The sequence below is a fragment of the Coregonus clupeaformis genome, chromosome 15 (genome assembly GCF_020615455.1).
Source record: "Coregonus clupeaformis isolate EN_2021a chromosome 15, ASM2061545v1, whole genome shotgun sequence".
In the NCBI taxonomy this organism is placed as follows: domain Eukaryota; kingdom Metazoa; phylum Chordata; class Actinopteri; order Salmoniformes; family Salmonidae; genus Coregonus; species Coregonus clupeaformis.
This window is the reverse complement of record NC_059206.1, coordinates 63,394,658-63,416,890: the sequence shown is the minus strand read 5'-3', so window position 1 is coordinate 63,416,890 and position 22,233 is coordinate 63,394,658. Positions and strand designations below refer to the sequence as shown.

The 22,233-nt window shown below is 45.1% G+C and overlaps 1 pseudogene; it reads right to left on the bottom strand.

The window, feature by feature from the left end:
• Positions 1-22,233, bottom strand: part of LOC123492691 — a 40,127-nt pseudogene that overhangs the window by 9,065 nt on the left and 8,829 nt on the right.

Sequence of the window (22,233 nt, the reverse complement as noted above, 5' to 3'; positions counted from 1 at the left end):
AGCTGGCAGCTGTGCTTACTTCAACACACACACACACACACACACACAGAGCCCCAGCCAGAATCAGCCCCAGCTAATCCAGGGCTAACATATTTTACCTTCTATAAGGAATCCTCTACTTTCCCCTGTTTTTCTCTCATCACATGTGCCTGCTGGAGTTTGCCAATAAAACACAGTGATGTGTAGCAGCATAGAGAGAGAGATAAAGAGAGATAAAGAGAAGCGAAGGGTAGAGATAGAGAGAGGGGAGGAGAGATGAAGAGAGATAAAGAGAGAGAGAACGAGCGAGAGAGAGAGAGGAGAAAAGAGCGATAAGAGAGAGAGAGAGAGAGAGAGAGACCAAGAGAGCACAAATGGCATCAGCAGCAGAAGCAGCCAGTCAGCCATCCAGGTTTTTAAGGAGTACCCTAGCGTCTCCTTCGGCATAAAAACATCTGCCGTCTCACGACTGTTATTTAAACTTTAATGTCACCCGCCTCTCAGGCAAACGGCGTAATCGCCGTTTCAGTTTGGCAATGGGGTTTAAGGGAAACTGATTGAGATATCCCCGGGCGTTGAGAGCTTTGTGAGATACACTTCATTATGGATGCTGCCGCCCCCGGATTTTCTATCACTGACACCTCGATACTTTGCGGTGGGGGGACTGATGGGAGAGGTAGGTAGTGATCTGAACATGTACCGGGGGTTGTTAGAGAACTTCACTACCGTGGTGTAGAGTGAGACAGAAGAGGCCCCATAGATTGTGTCGAGTCATTCTCACACTCAAACTACTACTCTCAAAGTTGCATTAAAGCAACTTGTTCTTGCCAACTGACCCACAAAGTCTATTCCCTAAACTCCTCCACCCACCCAAAAGCCCAACGCTGGGAGAAACTCAGCAGGGAAGCCATGCGTAGAAAGAATATTAACCCAGTCCCCCAATGCTCTGCATAAATCACATCGACATCAGCAAACATGACATTGTCATAAGCTAGTGCATCTCAAAACTGTCAGGTTGGAGGGAGTATAAGAAATAGAATGACTAGATTGTATTGGGAGGGGAGGCAGGGCTTCTTCACAGGGTTAAAGCACATTCCCATCTAAGATCCAGTGCCAGCGTGCTGTGTCCTAAGTGAATCTGTATGGTCATGCTCTGTAGGAAAGCTACTTTGTACCTAATGCCCTGAGACCTGAAGGTTTCAGACACTGCACACCACACACACAGACAAGATTAGGAACCGTGCAGCCCAGTTAATAGACTCTCCTGAACAATTTGGCCCCCAAATTACTTTTTACCTCACTGACAGACACCAGCAGAAAGCGATACACACTTCCGTAATGAGAGGCCAAATGAGGACCTGGGCTGAAATCCACAGCCAGTTGAAATGTGTCAGAAATTAGGGCTGGAGGTTGGAACCGAGGACACTGATCTATGCACTGGATACAAGACGGAACAGGAAGATCAGATCCTGTCGCTCATTGGAAGTTTGCCGGTTTTTTTCTCAGGTTATTTTTCTTTCTTTTCACAGCTAATCCTGCCATTGTGGCCTAGACAGAATAAATTACACCAGGCATCTCATGAAGGCTCCAGGCAATACCCTGGCACGCCTCAATCATCGTCTCATCACTTTAACTGACGCCTAGCACAAACGGATGAAAGCCCCGTGCCTCGACAGAGATCCATCAGGACGATGAGTCATGTCCTCTCGGACACCAGAGGCGGGAAAGATTTTCAGCGCTGGAACGCCACGCTGTTATCCTGCGCCCCAGCAGTCTACACGTTCCCAAATGGCACTCTCAGCGGGGTGAGTCTACCGACAGCTGCCGAGCAGCGTGACACGCTTATAAAACACAAAGGGCGTGAGTGTCTCTCAGCAGAGGACCTCACAGCATCTCTTCAGGGATATCATTCACTGTCATTCGCTAGGCTAGAATACCAGACATCAGTCACACACATTAGCCCTTTGGAAGCCAGGACATCATCATTAAAAGCCAAGAAAGACAGCAGTCAGAGCCCCCAGGTGCAAGGAAGGAGAGTGTTACAAGTAGTTCAGAAGGAAAATAGTATCTTAAAAGTCTAATCGTTTTTCCCCTGAGCGTACTGTGCACTTCTTATTTTTGGAGGGCTTTTTGAAGGGGTGTTTGAATATAAAAACCAAGCGATCCGTTTCAAGCGGACTCATTAAGTGGTTCCTGTAAGATGGTGCCACTTCACTTAAGTCACATCAGCACTCCTGGGAGGACCTACAGGACATCTATCATTCAACAAATCAATAAAGACAACTACATCTATACAACAACCAAGAGGTCCAGCACTGAGCCTGTTCAGTAATCAAATCAAACTGAACAGGGAGTGGAGGGAAACTAACACTCTGTCCAAAATGGCCGCCTTTTCTATATAGTGGCCTACTTTGCACTAAATAGGAATTCCCTGCGATCAAAAGCAGTGCATTATAAATTGAATATGTGGTCTAAGGTCAAAAGTAGTGCACTCTATAGGGAACAAGGGAACCATTGTGATGCACACTAAAAAGAGTGGACTGATTTGCCCTGTCCCTCTCTCCTCTCAGTCTCCCTCTCTCACCCTCCCTCCCCTCTCTCTACCTGGCAAGTGGAGAACAGCAGGATGCACTCGAAGCCGTTGGCCAGCAGGCGGTCTCGGAGCTGCTGCAGGATGGCAAACGCCCGATGCAGAAGGGGAAGGAGCTGTTCCCCCAGGAGCAGGGTGTCCACAGGTGGAATATCTTGTGCAGGGGGAAGACGTCTGTAGAGGAAGAGCGGGGAGATCCATCAATCATGCCAATTTATTTATAAAGCCTTTTCTACATCACCAGTTGTCTGCAAGGTGCTTTTACAGTACACAGACCCTAGCCGCATTAAAGGCAAGCAGAAGCAGAAACAGAAGGGAGAGGGAGAGCGAGGGAGGAGGAGGAGAGAGGAGAGGAGAGGGAGGGAGAGGAGGGAGGGGAGAGGAGAGGGGAGGGAGGAGAGGAGAGGAGAGGAGGGAGAGGAGAGGAGAGGAGGGGAGAGGAGAGAGGGGGGTGAGAAGGAGGGATGAGAAAGAGACGGGAGGAGGAGGAGAGAGCGATATGGGGATCGTTAAGAGGGACCCAGGGAGACAAGAGAAGTAATGATTTACATTCCAGTCATTTGGCAGATGCTCTTAAACAGAGACTAAAAAAGTGCATTCCAAGGTCCATTTAACAAGACAAACATATATCACGACATAATAAAGTACAAACTTAGTAGCAGTAAAAGCAAGTAAAAACATTGCAGCTATAAGAGCTTTTTTCAGGTTCTCTCAAACTCTAAGCACTTTACATTGCATAAGGCTGTATCGACAGCATGCGATACAGCATGGGCTGAAGGGGTACTGAGTGTCTGGCTGTCCAATAGCCCATATGAGGAGGGAGTGATGGACACACTAATACTGCAGGACATCACACAGCTGCTTGCCATTGACCTGTGTGGAATGGGAAACCTACTGTACAGGTCTTGGTTCTGTTACGCCAAATACAACCGCTTCCTGTACCATCCCACGCTATATTTTTATTCCATTAAACGTTTGCTAATCTAATGTCCTCTACCTGTTCCTTAGAGGCTCTGACGGCATGACAGTACATTGGATCAAAACAACATCCACCTTTTAATGTCATAACCAGTTCCTAGAAGTGGATACTAGGCAGGCTGTATGTGTGAGTGGTAGGACTGGTGGAGGAGTAGGAGAGGAGTGGTAGGACTGGTGGAGAGGAGTGGGAGGGGAGTGGTAGGACTGGTGGAGAGAAGTGGTAGGACTGGTGGAGAGGAGTAGGAGAGGAGTGGTAGGACTGGTGGGAGAGGAGTAGGAGGGGAGTGGTAGGACTGGTGGGAGAGGAGTGGGAGGGAGTGTAGGATGTAGAGAGGGAGTGGTAGGACTGGTGGAGAGGAGTAGGAGAGAGGGTGGTAGGACTGGTGGAGAGGAGTAGGAGGGGAGTGGTAGGACTGGTGGGAGAGGATGGTAGGACTGGTGGAGAGGAGTAGGAGAGGAGTGGTGGTAGGACTGGTGGGAGAGGAGTGGTAGGACTTGTGGGAGAGGAGTGGTAGGACTGGTGGAGAGGAGTAGGAGTGGAGTGATAGGACTGGTGGAAGAGTAGGAGGGGAGTGGTAGGACTAGTGGAAAGGAGTGAGAGGAGTGGTAGGGACTGGTGGAGAGGTAGAGTGGTAGGACTGTGGAGAGGAGTGGTAGGACTGGTGAGAGGAGTAGGAGAGGAGTGGTGTTAGGACTGGTGGGAGAGGAGTGGTGGACTTGTGGGAGAGGAGTGGTAGGACTGTTGGAGAGGAGAGGAGTGGTAGGACTGGTGGAGAGGAGTAGGAGAGGAGTGGTAGGACTGGTGGAGAGGAGTGGAGAGAGTGGTAGGACTGGTGGAGAGGAGTGGTAGGACTGGTGGAGAGGAGTAGGAGAGGTGGTGTGGTAGGACTGGTGGGAGAGGAGTGGTAGGACTGGTGGAGAGGAGTGGTAGGACTGGTGGAGGGGAGGGGGAGGAGGGGTGGAGAGGGGTGGTAGGACTGGTGGGAGAGGAGTGGTAGGACTGGTGGAGAGGAGTGGTAGGACTGGTGGGAGAGGAGTGGTAGGACTGGTGGAGAGGAGTAGGGAGAGGAGTGGTGTGGTAGGACTGGTGGGAGAGGAGTGGTAGGACTGGTGGAGAGGAGTAGGAGAGGAGTGGTGTGGTAGGACTGGTGGAGAGGTGTGGTAGGATTGGTGGGAGAGGAGTGGTAGGATTGGTGGGAGAGGAGTGTAGGACTGGTGGGAGAGGAGTGGTAGGACTGGTGGGAGAGGAGTGGTAGGACTGGTGGTAGAGGAGTGGTAGGATTGGTGGGAGAGGAGTGGTAGGATTGGTGGGAGAGGAGTAGGAGACGAGTGGTGTGGTAGGACTGGTGGGAGAGGTGTGGTAGGATTGGTGGGAGAGGAGTGGTAGGACTGGTAGGAGAGGAGTGGTAGGATTGGTGGAGAGGGAGAGGAGTGGGTGTAGGACTGGTGGGAGAGGTGTGTAGGATTGGTGGAGAGGAGTGGTAGGACTGGTAGGAGAGGAGTGGTTGGACTGTATATGATCGATTGGTGGGAGAGGAGTGGTAGGATGAGGAGTAGGAGAGGAGCGGTGTGGTAGGACTGGCGGGAGAGGTGTGGTAGTATTGGTGGGAGAGGAGTGGTAGGACTGGTAGGAGAGGAGTGGTAGGAGAGGAGTGGTAGGACTGGTACAGAGGAGTGGGAGCTAAGCCTTGGGAGAATCCTGAGATTCTTCAGCACATTAACAGTCGACTGAGCAGCCGGTGGGTGTGAGTGACGGGCAGAGAGTGTGTGTGTGTGTGTGTGTGTGTGTGTGTTGTGTGTGTGTGTGTGGTTGTGTGTGGAGGCAGGGAGATGGCCCTCAAACACTCTCCTAGGCTGGGTGCATTAGCAGTCAAGAAGTAGGATGGAGGAGAGGGGCGAGGGACTGACGCTGGTTTGGGAAGGATGGGAGCAGGCCTCACACTCAGAGCCCCTGGGAGCCGTGTGTCTATGTGGGTGGGCATGCTTGAGGATTCTCATGTGTCTTTGTATTTTAGAGACACTACACACACTGTGCTTTAGATGGTAGAGAGGCATTTTATGGAACTGCAAATAAAATAAAAATCAATGCAAAGCCCCAGACATTTACTGATGAATTTTCAACACTAAATGTAAAACAGTCACTCACCGGCCAGTTTATTAGGTACACCACCCCGTGTCACCAAAATGGATCGGCTCCTACAGACAGTGAGTAATGTGGCCATGGTCTGCTATATAAAGGCAGGCAGACAGGCATCGAGGCTTTCAGTTACTGTTCGATTGAATGTTGAATGGGCAAAATGGAGTGACCTAAGTGACTTTGAGCGTGGTATGATTGACGGTGCCAGGTGCGCCGGATCTAGTATCTCAGAAACGGCGCCCTCTGTTGCTACGCATGACAGTGTCTAGGGTTTACCGAGAATGGTGCGACAAACAAAAAACATCCAGTCAGTGGCAGTCCTGTAGGTGAAAACAGCTAGTTGATGAGAGAGGTAGAATGAGAATGGAAAGAATGTGCAAGCTAACAGGCGGGCCACAAACAGACAAATAACGGCGCAGTACAACAGTGGTGTCTTGGAACGCACAACTCGTCGGTCCTTGTCACGGATGGGCTATTGCAGCAGACGACCACACCGGGTTCCACTCCTATCAGCTAAAATCAAGAAGAAGCAGCTCCAGTGAGCACGCGATCACCAACACTGGACAATTGAGGAGTGGAAGATATCGCCTGGAACATGACAGTGAGTTCAGTTTACTTGAGTGGCCTCGCAGTCCTCAAACCTCAACCCAACAGAGCATCTTTTGGGACGAGATGGAACGGGCTGTTCGCAGCATGAAATGTACCGCCGTCCAATCTGCAGCAACTGCGTGATGGCATCGCGTCAGCATGGAACAACATACCTGTGGAACGTTTCTAACACCTTGTAGAATACCCCAAAGAATTCAGCCTGTTCTGGAGGCAAAGGGGGATCCAACCCGGTACTAGATGGGTGTACATAATAAACTGGCCATTCCTGTATGTCTGCTAACTGACCATTGACTGATATAGTGTATTTTATGTCCCAAAAATTAAATAGGAAAAACACTGAATTTTGTGTGTCATCTTATCAAACTCCAACTGAGATTAAAGTAATATAAACTAGATATTGTAATATTACTACAGATGTCCTAACACTACTCTGTTTCAGAGTCCGCTATTCTTTGGCGACTATAGGATAAAGTGTTAATGCTGCCACCTGCTGTTCACCTACCGCATGACACAGAACTGTACAGCCTAAGTAGGCAAATTATGCTTTCATAGGCTACTTCAGTTAACGACTAGCCATATCTGTAATGTGATTGTCTTGTTGGCTGAATTCCAAATGGTATTCAGCCAGTAGACCAGAATGATGTCCACTCTTTATGTAGCCGTATAAAGGTTATAAGGAAGATATTACTACAGAAGTAATAGACCAGCAGTAGATTAGAATAGAGGAGAATAGAGGAGATTAGGAATAGAGGAGATTAGAGTAGATTAGATTAGAATAGAGTAGATTAGAATAGAGTAGATTAGAATAGAGGAGAATAGAGTAGACTAGAATAGAGTAGACTAGAATAGAGTAGACTAGAATAGAGTAGACTAGAATAGAGTAGACTAGAATAGAGTAGATTCGAATAGAGTAGATTAGAATAGAGTAGACTAGAATAGCCTTTATAGCAGCAGTCTCTGTGGTATAATATAAACCCAGTAGACTATAGAACCAGAATCTAATTGGGTTGGTATAAAGGTCACACTACTGGGTCAAAAGCTGCTAATCCTTACCGTACTTGAGGCTTTGACCTTTCCAAACTGCTCTGTTCTGAGTTCCAAACGCTGTGACCCAACACCCTGTCAAGGTCTATAGAATATGGACACTCCCACATTCATAATAATAAAAAGAAGGTCAATAAAAAGAAAGTCAACTTACGTGTGAACATGGTGAGGAACCACGGAATGGCATAGAGCTGCAAGGGAAAGAGAGCGGATATAGTCAATGAAAGAAATAAATTCATGCATTTCTACTCTGTTCTATGCATTACAGTAGTATTCTTTATGGAACAGTCCTAGCTATACACGTTTGTTAGTGCACATTCCAACCCAAAACACATCAAATCAATGTCATACAAAATACACTAAACTGTTAGATCGATTTAACTTTTTCAGCCGAGACATTTCGTAAGTCAGCCACACTCGGTCATACAAGGTTTGTCTGATCTGATTTCTGCTAAGTTTGCATTGCCTCTGGGTGTGTGTGTGTTTGTGTAAGTGAGTGAGTGGTGGCACATAGGACAAACTGCTGAGTACTGGAAATGGAGAGACAGCTAACAATGACATCTCATTATCTCAATCCTTCTTCTCTCTCCCTCTCCCTCTCCCTCTCATAGGCAGAAGTGCATGGGTGTGATATAGAAAATGCAACTAACAACCACCTGTTCTGGGGGGTATTGGAATTAAATGTATTTCAGCTGGTTAATTACTCAGAGCCTCGGCCTCAATTTGAGCAGTCTCCTCACAAAGCCCTGGCTAAGCCTGATGGGATTAGTTGTAGTAGAAAGGTGTGAATGCCATCCAGGGGAGGAAGGGAGGGAAGGAAGGCCAAATTGAAAAAGCCTAAATTGAACAACCGGACCAGGGAGTCTAGCCTACGTGCTGCATGGTAGTAGTGGTCCTATGGTTTAAAGCATTACAGGAGGAGACTGCCACAATACACTGGACTGTACTAGACCGTATTGTAGACAAAGTAGTATTATATGACATTGTCTGTTGTTCTATAACCACCACAGCACACTGTACTAACTCTGCTTTGACACGTATACAGGGGAAATCAAACAGAGGGTTCGTGTTGTGGTTACTGGGTAGCCTAACATTTGGGCTTTTTTATAGCCTACGTACAGATTTACTACTTTGGTAGAACAACACTCACAAAATCCCTCCATCTCTCCACATTCTCCGAACATCATATGTGAATTATTTATGGTTTGGATAAGACATCAAACATTAAAAGCTGTATCAACACACTGAGTTCAAATATTATTATCCCCGACCAGACTGGGAAAATAATGTTTCAATCCCTTTGCCTTTGAAAGGGAAGTTAAATACAAATAAAACAGAGGTTCACAAGTGTCCAGATGACATCATTAGAACGCCACGCACTTTCGGTTAACCTCTGTGAAGAGGCGGCTTGGAAACTAATGTACAACAGCATCATTGCTTGACAATAAAGGAAGACCATAATAAGAAATCTGTTCAAGGTAATGCTTTGTAGCGGAATGCCTTTGTTCAAATCACTATGTAGACGTGGGCAGAAATTTTGATTCTTAGATGGTTTTAGTGTGTGACTTTCTTTATTTTCCTAAAGTGACATGTCAAACCCACACAGGAAAACCTGTGGAACATCTAATTGTGATTATTTTCTTCCCACAGTAAGTGTTTTCAGACAGGGACAGCCACATCTAATCACCATGGTTTCACTGATATATGGTCTGTGGTTTCATGGTTTCAGGTTGTCATTGTAAATGAAAATGGTGCTAAAACTGACCCACCTGGTTAAATAAAGGTTAAATCCGAACTTTGAACAATGTCAGTGTTTCATTCAGTAGCGGAGTAACACACGTTATCAAACACTTCCACCATCCATCTTTAAAAACCGGGCACCATAAAATCCCTGGCTCCTATTTGATAGATTCAGCCTTTCTCTGGAAGAGGTCCCCAGGGCTGGTCCACCGAGGTGACGCACATTCATCAGCCCGATAACGACTTGGGTAGCGCCTGTAGCGCCTTTAACCTTGCTATGGTATATACACTGCTCAAAAAAATAAAGGGAACACTTATACAACACAATGTAACTCCAAGTCAATCACACTTCTGTGAAATCAAACTGTCCACTTAGGAAGCAACACTGATTGACAATAAATTTCACATGCTGTTGTGCAAATGGAATAGACAACAGGTGGAAATTATAGGCAATTAGCAAGACACCCCCCAATAAAGGACTGGTTTTGCAGGTGTTGACCACAGACCACTTCTCAGTTCCTATGCTTCCTGGCTGATGTTTTGGTCACTTTTGAATGCTGGCGGTGCTTTCACTCTAGTGGTAGCATGAGACGGAGTCTACAACCCACTACAAGTGGCTCAGGTAGTGCAGCTCATCCAGGATGGCACATCAATGCGAGCTGTGGCAAGAAGGTTTGCTGTGTCTGTCAGCGTAGTGTCCAGAGCATGGAGGCGCTACCACGAGACAGGCCAGTACATCAGGAGACGTGGAGGAGGCCGTGGGAGGGTAACAACCCAGCAGCAGGACTGCTACCTCCACCTTTGTGCAAGGAGGAGCAGGAGGAGCACTGCCAGAGCCCTGCAAAATGACCTCCAGCAGGCCACAAATGTGCATGTGTCTGCTCAAACCGGTCAGAAACAGACTCCATGAGGGTGGTATGAGGGCCCGACGTCCACAGGTGGGGGTTGTGCTTACAGCCCAACACCGTGCAGGACGTTTGGCATTTGCCAGAGAACACCAAGATTGGCAAATTCGCCACTGGCGCCCTGTGCTCTTCACAGATGAAAGCAGGTTCACAATGAGCACATGTGACAGACGTGACAGAGTCTGGAGACGCCGTGGAGAACGTTCTGCTGCCTGCAACATCCTCCAGCATGACCGGTTTGGCGGTGGGTCAGTCATGGTGTGGGGTGGCATTTCTTTGGGGGGGGGTCGTACAGCCCTCCATGTGCTCGCCAGAGGTAGCCTGACTGCCATTAGGTACCGAGATGAGATCCTCAGACCCCTTGTGAGACCATATGCTGGTGCGGTTGGCCCTGGGTTCCTCCTAATGCAAGACCATGCTAGACCTCATGTGGCTGGAGTGTGTCAGCAGTTCCTTCAAGAGGAAGGCATTGATGCTATGGACTGGCCCGCCCGTTCCCCAGACCTGAATCCAATTGAGCACATCTGGGACATCATGTCTCGCTCCATCCACCAACGCCACGTTGCACCACAGACTGTCCAGGAGTTGGCGGATGCTTTAGTCCAGGTCTGGGAGGAGATCCCTCAGGAGACCATCCGCCACCTCATCAGGAGCATGCCCAGGGCGTTGTAGGGAGGTCACAGGCACGTGGAGGCCACACACACTACTGAGCCTCATTTTGACTTGTTTTAAGGACATTACATCAAAGTTGGATCAGCCTGTAATGTGGTTTTCCACTTTAATTTTGAGGGTGACTCCAAATCCAGACCTCCATGGGTTGATACATTTGATTTCCATTGATAATTTTTGTGTGATTTTGTTGTCAGCACATTCAACTATGTAAAGAAAAAAGTATTTAATAAGAATATTTCATTCATTCAGATCTAGGATGTGTTATTTAGTGCTCCTTTATTAATTTTTAGCATGTATATATAGATATATATATATATATATATATATATATATATATATATATATATATATATATATATATATATATATATATTATATACACACACACAGTGGCAGAAAAAGTATGAACCCTTTGGAATTACCTGGATTTCTGCACAAATTGGTCATACAATTTCATCTAAGTCACAACAATAGACAAACACAGTGTGCTTAAACTAAAACACACAAATTATTGTATTTTTCTTGTCTATATTGAATGCATCATTTAAACATTCACAGTGTAGGTTGGAAAAAGTATGTGAACCCCTAGGCTAATGACTTCCAAAAGGTAATTGGAGTCAGGAGTCAGCTAACCTGGGAGTCCAATCAATGAGACGAGATTGGTGATGTTGGTTAGAGCGGCCCTGCCCTATAAAAACACTCAGAAAATGTGGAGTTTGCTATTCACAAGAAGCATTGCCTGATGTGAACCATGCCTCAAACAAAAGAGATCTCAGAAGATCCTAAGATTAAGAATGGTTGACTTGCATAAAGCTGGAAAAGGTTACAAAGGATCTCTAAAAGCCTTGATGTTCATCAGTCCACGGTAAGACAAATTGTCTATAAATGGAGAAAGTTCAGCACTGTTGCTACTCTCCCTAGGAGTGGCCATCCTCAAAGATGACTGCAAGAGCACGCGCAGAATGCTCAATAAGGTTAAGATGAATCCTAGAGTGTCGAGCTAAAGACTTACAGAAATCTCTGGAACATGCTAATATCTCTGTTGATGAGTCTACGATATGTAAAACACTAAACAAGAATGGTGTTCATGGGAGGACACCACGGAAGAAGCCACTGCTGTCCAAAAAAAACATTGCTGCATGTCTGAAGTTCGAAAAGAGCACCTGGAAGTTCCACAGCACTACTGGCAGAAATATTCTGTGGACAGATGAAACTAAAGTGGAGTTGTTTGGAAGGGAACACACAACACTATGTGTGGAGAAAAAAAAAAAGCACACCAACATCAAAACCTCATCCCCAAACTGTAAAGTATGGTGGAGGGAGCATCATGGTTTGGGGCTGCTTTGCTGCCCTCAGGGCCTGGACAGCTTGCTATCAACGGCGGAAAAATGAATTCCCAAGTTTATCAAGACATTTGCAGGGAATGTGAGGCTATCTGTCCGCCAATTGAAGCTCAACAGAAGTTGGGTGATGCAACAGGACAACGACTCAAAACACAGAAGTAAATCAACAACAGAATGGCTTCAACAGAAGAAAAATACACTTTCTGGAGTGGCCCAGTCAGAGTCCTGACCTCAACCCGATTGAGATGCTGTGGCATGACCTCAAGAGAGCGGTTCACACCAGACATCCCAAGAATATTGCTGAACTGAAACAGTTTTTGTAAGAGAGAATGGCCGAAAAATTCCTCCTTACCATTGTGCAGGTCTGAAACGCAACTACAGGAAAAACGTTTGGTTGAGGTTATTGCTGCAAAGGAGGGTCAACCAGTTATTAAATCCAAGAGTTCACATACTTTACCCACCCTGCACAGTGAATGTTTACACGGTGTGTTCAATAAAGACATGACAACATATAATTGTTTGTGTGTTATTAGCTTAAGCAGACTGTGTTTGTCTATTGTTGCTGACTTAGATGAAGATCAGATCAAATTTTATGACCGATTTATGCAGAAATCCAGGCTATTCCAAAGGTTTCACATACTTTGTCTTGACACTATACACTACAGGTCAAAAGTTTTAGAACACCTACTCATTCAAGGGTTTTTCTTTATTTTTACTATTTTCTACATTGTAGAATAACAGTGAAGAACATCAAAATGATGAAATAACATATATGGAATCATGTAGTAACCAAAAAAGCGTTAAACAAATCAAATCAAATATATTTTATATTTGAGATTCTTCTTTGCCTTCATGACATCTTTGCACACTCTTGGCATTCTCCTCAACCAGCTTCACCTGGGAATGCTTTTCTAACAGTCTTGAAGGAGTTCCTACATATGCTGAGCACTTGTTGGCTGCTTTTCCTTCACTTTGCGGTCCGACTCATCCCCAAACCATCTCAATTGGGTTGAGGTCAGGGGATTGTGGAGACCAGGTCATCGGATGCAGCACTCCATCACTCTCCTTTCTTGGTAAAATAGCCCTACACAGCCTGGAGGTGTGTTTGGGTCATTGTCCTGTCGAAAATCAAATGATAGTCCTATGCTCAAACCAGATGGGATGGCGTACTCGCTGCAGAATGCTGTGGTAGCCATGCTGGTTAAGTGTGCCTTGAATTCTAAATAAATCACAGACAGTGTCACCAGCAAAGCACCCCACACCATAACATCTCCTCCTCCATGCTTTACGGTGAGAACTACACATGCAGAGATCATCCATTCACCCACACCGCGTCTTACAAAGACACGGCGGTTTGAACCAAAATCTCAAATTTGGACTGCAGACCAAAGGCCACATTTCCACCGGTCTAATGTCCACTGCTCGTGTTTCTTGGCCCAAGCAGGTCTCTTCTTCTTATTGGTGTCCTTTAGTAGTGGTTTCTTTGCAGCAATTCGACCATGAAGGCCTGATTCACACAGTCCCTCTGAACAGCTGCTGTTGAGATGTGTCTGTAACTTGAACTCTGTAAGCATTTATTTGGGACTGCAATTTCTGAGGCTGGTAACTCTAATTAACTTATCCTCTGCAGCAGAGGTAACTCTGGGTCTTCCATTCCTGTGGCGGTCCATCATAGCGCTTGATGGTTTTTGCGACTGCACTTGAAAAAACTTTCAAAGTTCTTGAAATGTTCCGTGTTGACTGACCTTCATGTCCTAAAGTAATGATGGACTGTCGTTTCTCTTTGCTTATTTAAGCTGTTCATGCAATAATATGGACTTGGTCTTTTACCAAATAGGGCTATCTTCTGGTAGTGTATATATAAACTCAGCAAAAAGAAACGTCCCTTTTCAGGACCCTGTCTTTCAAAGATAATTTGTAAAAATCAAAATAACTTCACAGATCTTCATTGTAATGGTTTAAACACTGTTTCCCATGCTTGTTCAATTAACCATAAGCAATTAATGAACATGCACCTGTGGCAGTCGTTAAGACACTAACAGCTTACAGATGGTAGGCAATTAAGGTCACAGTTATGGAGACTTAGGACACTAAAGAGGCCTTTCTACCTACTCTGAAAAACACCAAACAAAAAATGCCCAGGGTCCCTGCTCATCTGCGTGAACGTGCCTTGGGCATGCTGCAAGGAGGCATGAGGACTGCAGATGTGGCCAGGGCAATAAATTGCAAGTGTCCGTACTGTGAGACGCCTAAGAGCAGCGCTACAGGGAGACAGGACGGACAGCTGATTGTCCTCGCAGTGGCAGACCACGTGTAACAACACCTGCACAGGATCGGTACATCCGAACATCACACCCTGCGGGACAGGTACAGGATGGCAACAACAACTGCACGAGTTAACACCAGGAATGCACAATCCCTCCATCAGTGCTCAGACTATCTGCAACTAGGGGCTGAGAGAGGCTGGACTGAGGGCTTGTAGGCCTGTTGTAAGGCAGGTCCTCACCAGACATCACCGGCAACAACGTTGCCTATGGGCACAAACCCACCGTCACTGGACCAGGACTGGGAAAAAGTGAGCTCTTCACTGACGAGTCACGGTTTTGTCTCACCAGGGGTGATGGTCGATCCGTGTATCGTCGAAGGAATGAGTGTTACACGAGGCCTGTACTCTGTAGCGGGATCGATTTGGAGGTGGAGGGTCCATCATGGTCTGGGGCGATGTGTCACAGCATCATCGGACTGAGCTTGTTGTCATTGCAGGCAATCTCTAACGCTGTGCGTTAAAGGGAAGACATCCTCCTCCCTCATGTGGTACCCTTCCTGCAGGCTCATCCTGACATGACCCACCAGCATGACAATGCCACCAGCCATACTGCTCGTTCTGTGCGTGATTTCCTGCAAGACAGGAATGTCAGTGTTCTGCCATGGCCAGCGAAGAGCCCGGATCTCAATCCCATTGAGCACGTCTGGGACCTGTTGGATCGGAGGGTGAGGGCTAGGGCAATTCCCCCAGAAATGTCCGGTAACTTGCAGGTGCCTTGGTGGAAGAGTGGGTAACATCTCACAGCAAGAACTGGCAAATCTGGTGCAGTCCATGAGGAGGAGATGCATTGCAGTACTTAATGCAGCTTAATACTGACTGTTTCTGTACCAAATATTAAGTTCTGCTTTTGATGTATCAAATACTTATGTCATGCAATAAAATGCAAATTAATTACTTAAAAATCATACAATGTGATTTTCTGGATTTTTTTATGATAACAATTACAGACCTCTACATGTTTTGTAAGTAGGAAAACCTGCAAAATCAGCAGTGTATCAAATACTTGTTCTCCCCACTGTATATATTTAATAAATAGAGAGCGAGAGAGGCGAGAGAGAGCGAGAGAGAGAGAGAGAGAGAGAGAGAGAGAGAGAGAGAGACAGAGAGAGACAGACAGAGAGACAGACAGAGAGAGACAGACAGAGAGAGACAGACAGAGAGAGACAGACAGAGACAGAGAGAGAGACAGAGACAGAGACAGAGACAGAGACAGAGAGAGAGAGAGAGACAGAGACAGAGACAGAGACAGAGACAGACAGAGACAGAGAGAGAGAGCCCGTGGCGCAATAGGGAAAGTGTTCTGGAACGGGGGATGGAGGGCCGGGTGTTCGAGGACCTTAGAGCAAGGCCAGGCTGTCATTAGACCCTAGAGCAAGGCCAGGCTGTCATTAGACCTTAGAGCAAGGCCAGGCTGTCATTAGACCCTGTATAATTTATCACGAGTGTACTGTGTGGAGAGAACTTGGCCCTGGCCCAAACTGAGATGGGCCAACTGAACAAAAAACTCTCAATGACAACCAGGACTCTATTAGAGGGGTGTGATAGTGGTGATTCTTTATCCCTGACCAGGGAGTCTGGGGACTGAGCCCGATTCCATCCTCCCCGTTGTCCCTCACCTTTCATGATCAGTAAACTCAAAGAAGGAAATAAACGTTTTCTAACAAGTACCCTTTGCCACTGTTCTGCTGTCAGATTTAGGACCCCCTCCAATTAAGTACTTCTCCTCAGACTGTTCTGCTGTCAGATTTAGGGCCCCTCCAGTTAAGTACTTCCCCTCAGACACTGTTCTGCTATCAGTTTTAGGTTAGGACCACCTACACAGGGAAATAAACACTTTTTGTAGCTCAGCTGGTAGAGCACGGCGCTTGTTACGCCAAGGTAGTGGGTTCGATCCCGGGACCACCGTACACAAAACATTTATGCACGCATGACTGTAAGTCGCTTTGGATAAAGCGTCTGCTAAATGGCATATTATTTTATTATTATCTTCTGCAACTGTTCCCTTATCAGTTATCGGACCCTCAGCCCCCTCATGTCAGTTTTATGACAGTTTTTACGTTAAGAAACGACACAGCCCAGACTCCATTTACATTTTTTAGTAATTTAGCAGACGCTCTTATCCAAAGCGACTTACAGTTAGTGAGTGCATACATTTTCATACTGGCCCCCCGTGGGAATCGAACCCACAACCCTGGCGTTGCAAGCACCATGCTCTACCAACTGAGCTGCACGGGCCATTTGAGTGCTTACGTCAGGTATGAATCCGATCTCATTGAGGTGGTTGCTGAGCTCCGGGTCGTGGAAGGCGATCATCTGGGAGAAGACGGTGAGGTACTCTGAAACAGGTGCAGCACAGAGGGAGAGTTAAAATATAGTGAAAAAGCTATAGTGGTCCTATCTGAGGAATACTATTTATTGGTGTCTGTTACAAAACAATTATCTACGTTGTGCCCTATTGAACAAGACCCAGAAGCTATTGTGACATCAGATTAGATTGGGCATTGTCTAAATTGATATAAAAAGACACGTTTTGGTCGTTTATTGTCTCTACACAAAAACGTAACTGAGTTCAATTGTTTTTATTCCAAACAAAAGTATACTAAAAACCAAGACAGACCAACACTGGTGAGATTAGATGAGACTGTGGCAGGATAATTGAGTTAAAGTGGTGTGACTGCTAAAAGACTAAAATGTAAAATGTGTTTGTTGTCCCAGTTCACCAGCCGAGCAGAAACAGTGTCTGATATTTTGTTGATCGCTACAGGGATTCCTTTCTGGTTTCTGTTCATAATATCTCTAAATATCGTTGGTCTCAGCTGCAGCCTCCATTAAGACACATTCAAATTAGTTTGCACAGCTCAGGAACAATATGAAGCCAAAATCGAATCAACTCGGAGAAAGGCAGCCTGTTGATGTTCCTGTTGGATATTAATGTTTCTGAACACTGTGCTTATTAAAAAAGCTATGAAAGCTTACTTTTGTTGGAGGCTTAACTTACAATGACACACAGTACTTATTAAAATGCACAAAAAAAATTTGTCAGTGGCTTAACTTAACTTACACTGACGTCTCAGCTCCAGTACACTTTAAAGAAAACTCCAGCCCAAAACTCTTTTGGTACAGTATTTGTTTCATTAGTCCCTTGTTGATATAGTTCAAAAATGTGGCAAAATGCATCATACCGGCTGTATTTCTGTATTTTGAAAGTCATAGATCTTCAAAACTTCATTGTTGGCATGCAAAACATTTTGGGACTTTATAAACAATGGACTAATGAAACGAATACCAAAAGATAGTTTGGGTGGAGTTTTCCTTTAAGTAATAAGGCAGAGAGGCTGTAGTATATTGTGAATATCACACTAAAAGGGTGTTATTAGACAACTCATTAGTGCAGCTCTATAAATACACCTACTAGTGGCACATTTTGAACACTGAAATGTTTATGTAGATTAAAGATTGATTTACTGGGATGATGGAGGATGTTTGTTATACAAGTGTCACTGTACATGGAGAAACTCACCTTGGATAACGTGAGAGTTGTCCTTCAGGAAGAAGTTATACAGGTATTTGGGGATGAAGGCCGACATGCAGGCGTACGCCAGGGCTGACAAAAAGAACGCGGAAGATGAGGAGAAGAGAGAAGGGAGTATCAGCGATACACATTGTACTTCTGCAAATCAACAACAATTCCCTCTTTTAAGAAGGATTGGAATACCCTTACCTTCATTGTTGAAATCCAGCCAGAGGAATGGTGCACAAAGCGAATCCAAACCTGAACAAAACACAGGGTACAATTGTAAACCACATCAACACTAGAATTGAATTGGATAGGCTGGATTGAAAATGTATGACTTGACTGCCACCTAGTGGTCTATTGACCACAACACAGCATGGATGTGAGTCACAGCGTCAGACAGTGACAGCAGATTGACAGAGTGAAAGACTGACCCTGCCAGTAGACCAGGTCAGGGTGAGAGACCACCCAGGCTTTGAGCACACGCCTGAACTTCCTGTGGCCCTGTGGCGAGGACAGCAGCTCGTCATACTGGTGACAGCGAGGGATGTCCACCTCAATCTGGGGGGAAAGCACACACACAGTATAAGTGTTTGAACCAAAGCATGTGATGGATATATATCTGTTCAATATGAAATTATAAAATTGCCAAAAATAATTAATTTGCCTGATAACCAGTCCACAATGAGAAGAAGAGGTACCTGTCTGTCAGTAGGTATAGGGGGTATCCTTATCAATGCTGTCATATTTGGCTTGAATGTCCCCCTGGAGAGAGAAAAAGGGATTCTAATCAACCAAACCAACTTCCCATTATCATTGCAAGGCACAGTATTAAATGAAAATCAGCAGTAAATCAAGTCCATAATCTCTATGGTTATCAGATTGATTTATCTCTACAAACAAAACAACGTATTTCTCTCTATGGTTATCAGTTTGTCCTACCTCGACTCCCAGGAGAGCAGCCCATGCCAGTCCACGTACGAGGGGAGGAATGTCCACCCTCGCCTCCTTCCACACCAGGTTCTTCTTGTATGGGTACGCCTGTGGGACAAACAGCACAACCAGAGAATTATCTAATCATAAGATTATATTCTTAATGTAATTAAAAACTTTAATAAGCTAGACAAGTCATTGAGAAGACACTATATTTTACTAATCTGGTTGATATAACACGTAGCTCCACTTTCATTCAACACCTGATACAATCAAGATAAACACCAAGGCCTGGACACACACCAATAGGAGACTTTAATAAAATCACCAGACAGGAACACAAAGATGAGTAAATGAGTGTGATCTCAGGACAGGGTCAATGTGACTTTCTATTCCTGGAATCATTGGGAACTGGGGGGTCTTAAAACTGCTGAGGCAGAGTGATTGAATTTGTACTGGGTTGTGAGAGAATGGTGTGTGTGTGTGTGTGTGTGTGTGTTAGAGCTCTGACCTTGAGGAGCCTGTCCGAAGAGGATGATGCGGATGAGTTGGTACTCTGTGTCCCTCTCCTGATGATGAGTGGCAGCGTGACTCGGTGCAAGACAGCTCATTGCTGCTGTTGGATTGGGACAGACTAGACTGTCTGGAGACACAGAGAGAGAGAGACACAGAGAGAGACACAGAGAGAGAGAGACACGAGAGACACACAGAGAGACAAGCAAACAAAAAAGCAAGAAAGGAACATTACCCATCTCCATCAGTCAGTGAAAAAAACAGCCATAAAATGAAAAATAGAGAAGGGATATGAGAGCTGAGGACATACGTGACAATTGAGAAGTAAAAGATGAGGGGATTCTTACTCATCTTCCAATAAAGGGTAATATGCCTCTCCTGCCACGTCTTCCAGTCTCTGAAAGAGAGAAGTAAGTCAGATTTTAATTCTCAGCACACATTTTCTGGTTCATTTCAGATTCAACCATGTGGATTAAATAAACTGTTGTGAGGTGTTGGTAGTACACTGGTCATTACAGTCCAAGTCGAGACCAACGCACTATTGCAATGTATTTCTCCGGTTATTGTACGGTAATGTTAAATCTATTAGTCACAGTGATGTCCTCACATTCTTCAGCTGGCACAGAGACAGTGTGACGGTGGTGTCATCCAGGAGGAAGCTCCTGTCCCTGCCTTGGCCAAATGACTCCCCATCCTCCAGCATGAAACTAACACAGAGATTCAATTAAACATTTAATCATTCGGATGATAAACTACAGTATGGATCTACTTAATATAGTTAACTAGTTCAGATGTAAACATTATTCTAACTGTGTGCTTTAGGCTTTGCTCTACGATTCAAACAGTTAATAACTTGATCTGAAACAGTACAGTGGAAAGGCATGATGAATATAACTACATTATCTAAGACAGTAGAAAGGCATGCTGTATATAAACTACATTATCTGAGACAGTCCAGTAGAAAGACATACTGTATATAACTACATTATCTAAGACAGTAGAAAGGCATGCTGTGTATAACTACATTAGCTGAGACAGTCCAGTAGAAAGACATACTGTATATAACTACATTATCTGAGACAGTCCAGTAGAAAGACGTGCTGTATATAACTACATTATCTTAGACAGTCCAGTAGAAAGACGTGCTGTATATAACTACATTATCTTAGACAGTCCGGTAGAAAGACTTGCTGTGTATAACTACATTTTCTAAGACAGTCCAGTAGAAAGGCCTGCTGAATATAACTACAATATCTGAAACAGTACACTAGGTAGAAAGGGTGTGTTGTACAGTACTTGGGCAAGGTGCAGACGGGAGGCTTGGACTGGATGATCCCCTGGTTGGTCAGTTCCTTCTCCAGGTCTCCTCCTGCCAAACACCACAGGTGGTACACCTCGATCTATGGCCCTCTCCCCCAGGTACTCCTCATCATCATCTGCGACATGATTGACAGATTGTTTTAACTGTCTAATACATTAAAATCAGTCACATTTCAATGAATGTCATTTTATATATTTACTTAGCCAGGATAGTCCGCTCGGTAACAACTGCCACTGTTTTCCAGGGATTCCTGGGTTCCATAAAATCACACACTAATGTGATGGCAGTAAACATGCTAAAAAAAGCATCAAGGATGATACATGGTCCTCTACATGGTAAAAATGTAGTCCTTTGTGGTCGTCTTTGAGATGTATCCTTTATCCATACAGCCAGGTCTTCCATGGTCAAGAAACATTTCACATTTATATTTATAATGTCAACTATTCAAATATGAATCAAAGGCCAAATCACTGATGACCATGCAAAACGTTGAGAGGAGAATGAATGCCTGAAGTACTTCTCACAATCAATGCTCAGAGTGAATGATGTCGATAATTAGACCTTTGAAACAATTTCTTATTCCTAAAATGTCAGTATTGACGATACTGTAAATTAGGGTGCGCTATAGGGAGTTATGCTGTCTGTGTGTATACAGTGGGGAAAAAAAGTATTTAGTCAGCCAACAATTGTGCAAGTTCTCCCACTTAAAAAGATGAGAGAGGCCTGTAATTTTCATCATAGGTACACGTCAACTATGACAGACAAAATGAGGAAAAAAAACCCAGAAAATCACATTGTAGGATTTTTAATGAATTTATTTTCAAATTATGGTGGAAAATAAGTATTTGTTCAATAACAAAAGTTTCTCAATACTTTGTTATATACCCTTTGTTGGCAATGACACAGGTCAAACGTTTTCTGTAAGTCTTCACAAGGTTTTCACACACTGTTGCTGGTATTTTGGCCCATTCCTCCATGCAGATCTCCTCTAGAGCAGTGATGTTTTGGGGCTGTCGCTGGGCAACACTCGGACTTTCAACTCCCGCCCAAGATTTTCTATGGGGTTGAAATCTGGAGACTGGCTAGAGCCACTCCAGGACCTTGAAATGCTTCTTACGAAGCCACTCCTTCGTTGCCCGGCGGTGTGTTTGGGATCATTGTCATGCTGAAAGACCCAGCCACGTTTCATCTTCAATGCCCTTGCAGATGGAAGGAGGTTTTCACTCCAAATCTCACGATACATGGCCCCATTCATTCTTTCCTTTACACTGATCAGTCGTCCTGGTCCCTTTGCAGAAAAACAGCCCCAAAGCATGATGTTCCCACCCCCATGCTTCACAGTAGGGTATGGTGTTCTTTGGATGCAACTCAGCATTCTTTGTCCTCCAAACACGACGAGTTGAGTTTTTACCAAAAGTTATATTTTGGTTTCATCTGACCATATGACATTCTCCCAATCCTCTTCTGGATCATCCAAATGCACTCTAGCAAACTTCAGACGGGCCTGGACATGTACTGGCTTAAGCAGGGGACACGTCTGAAACTGCAGGATTTGAGTCCCTGGCGGGCGTAGTGTGTTACTGATGGTAGGCTTTGTTACTTTGGTCCCAGCTCTCTGCAGGTCATTCA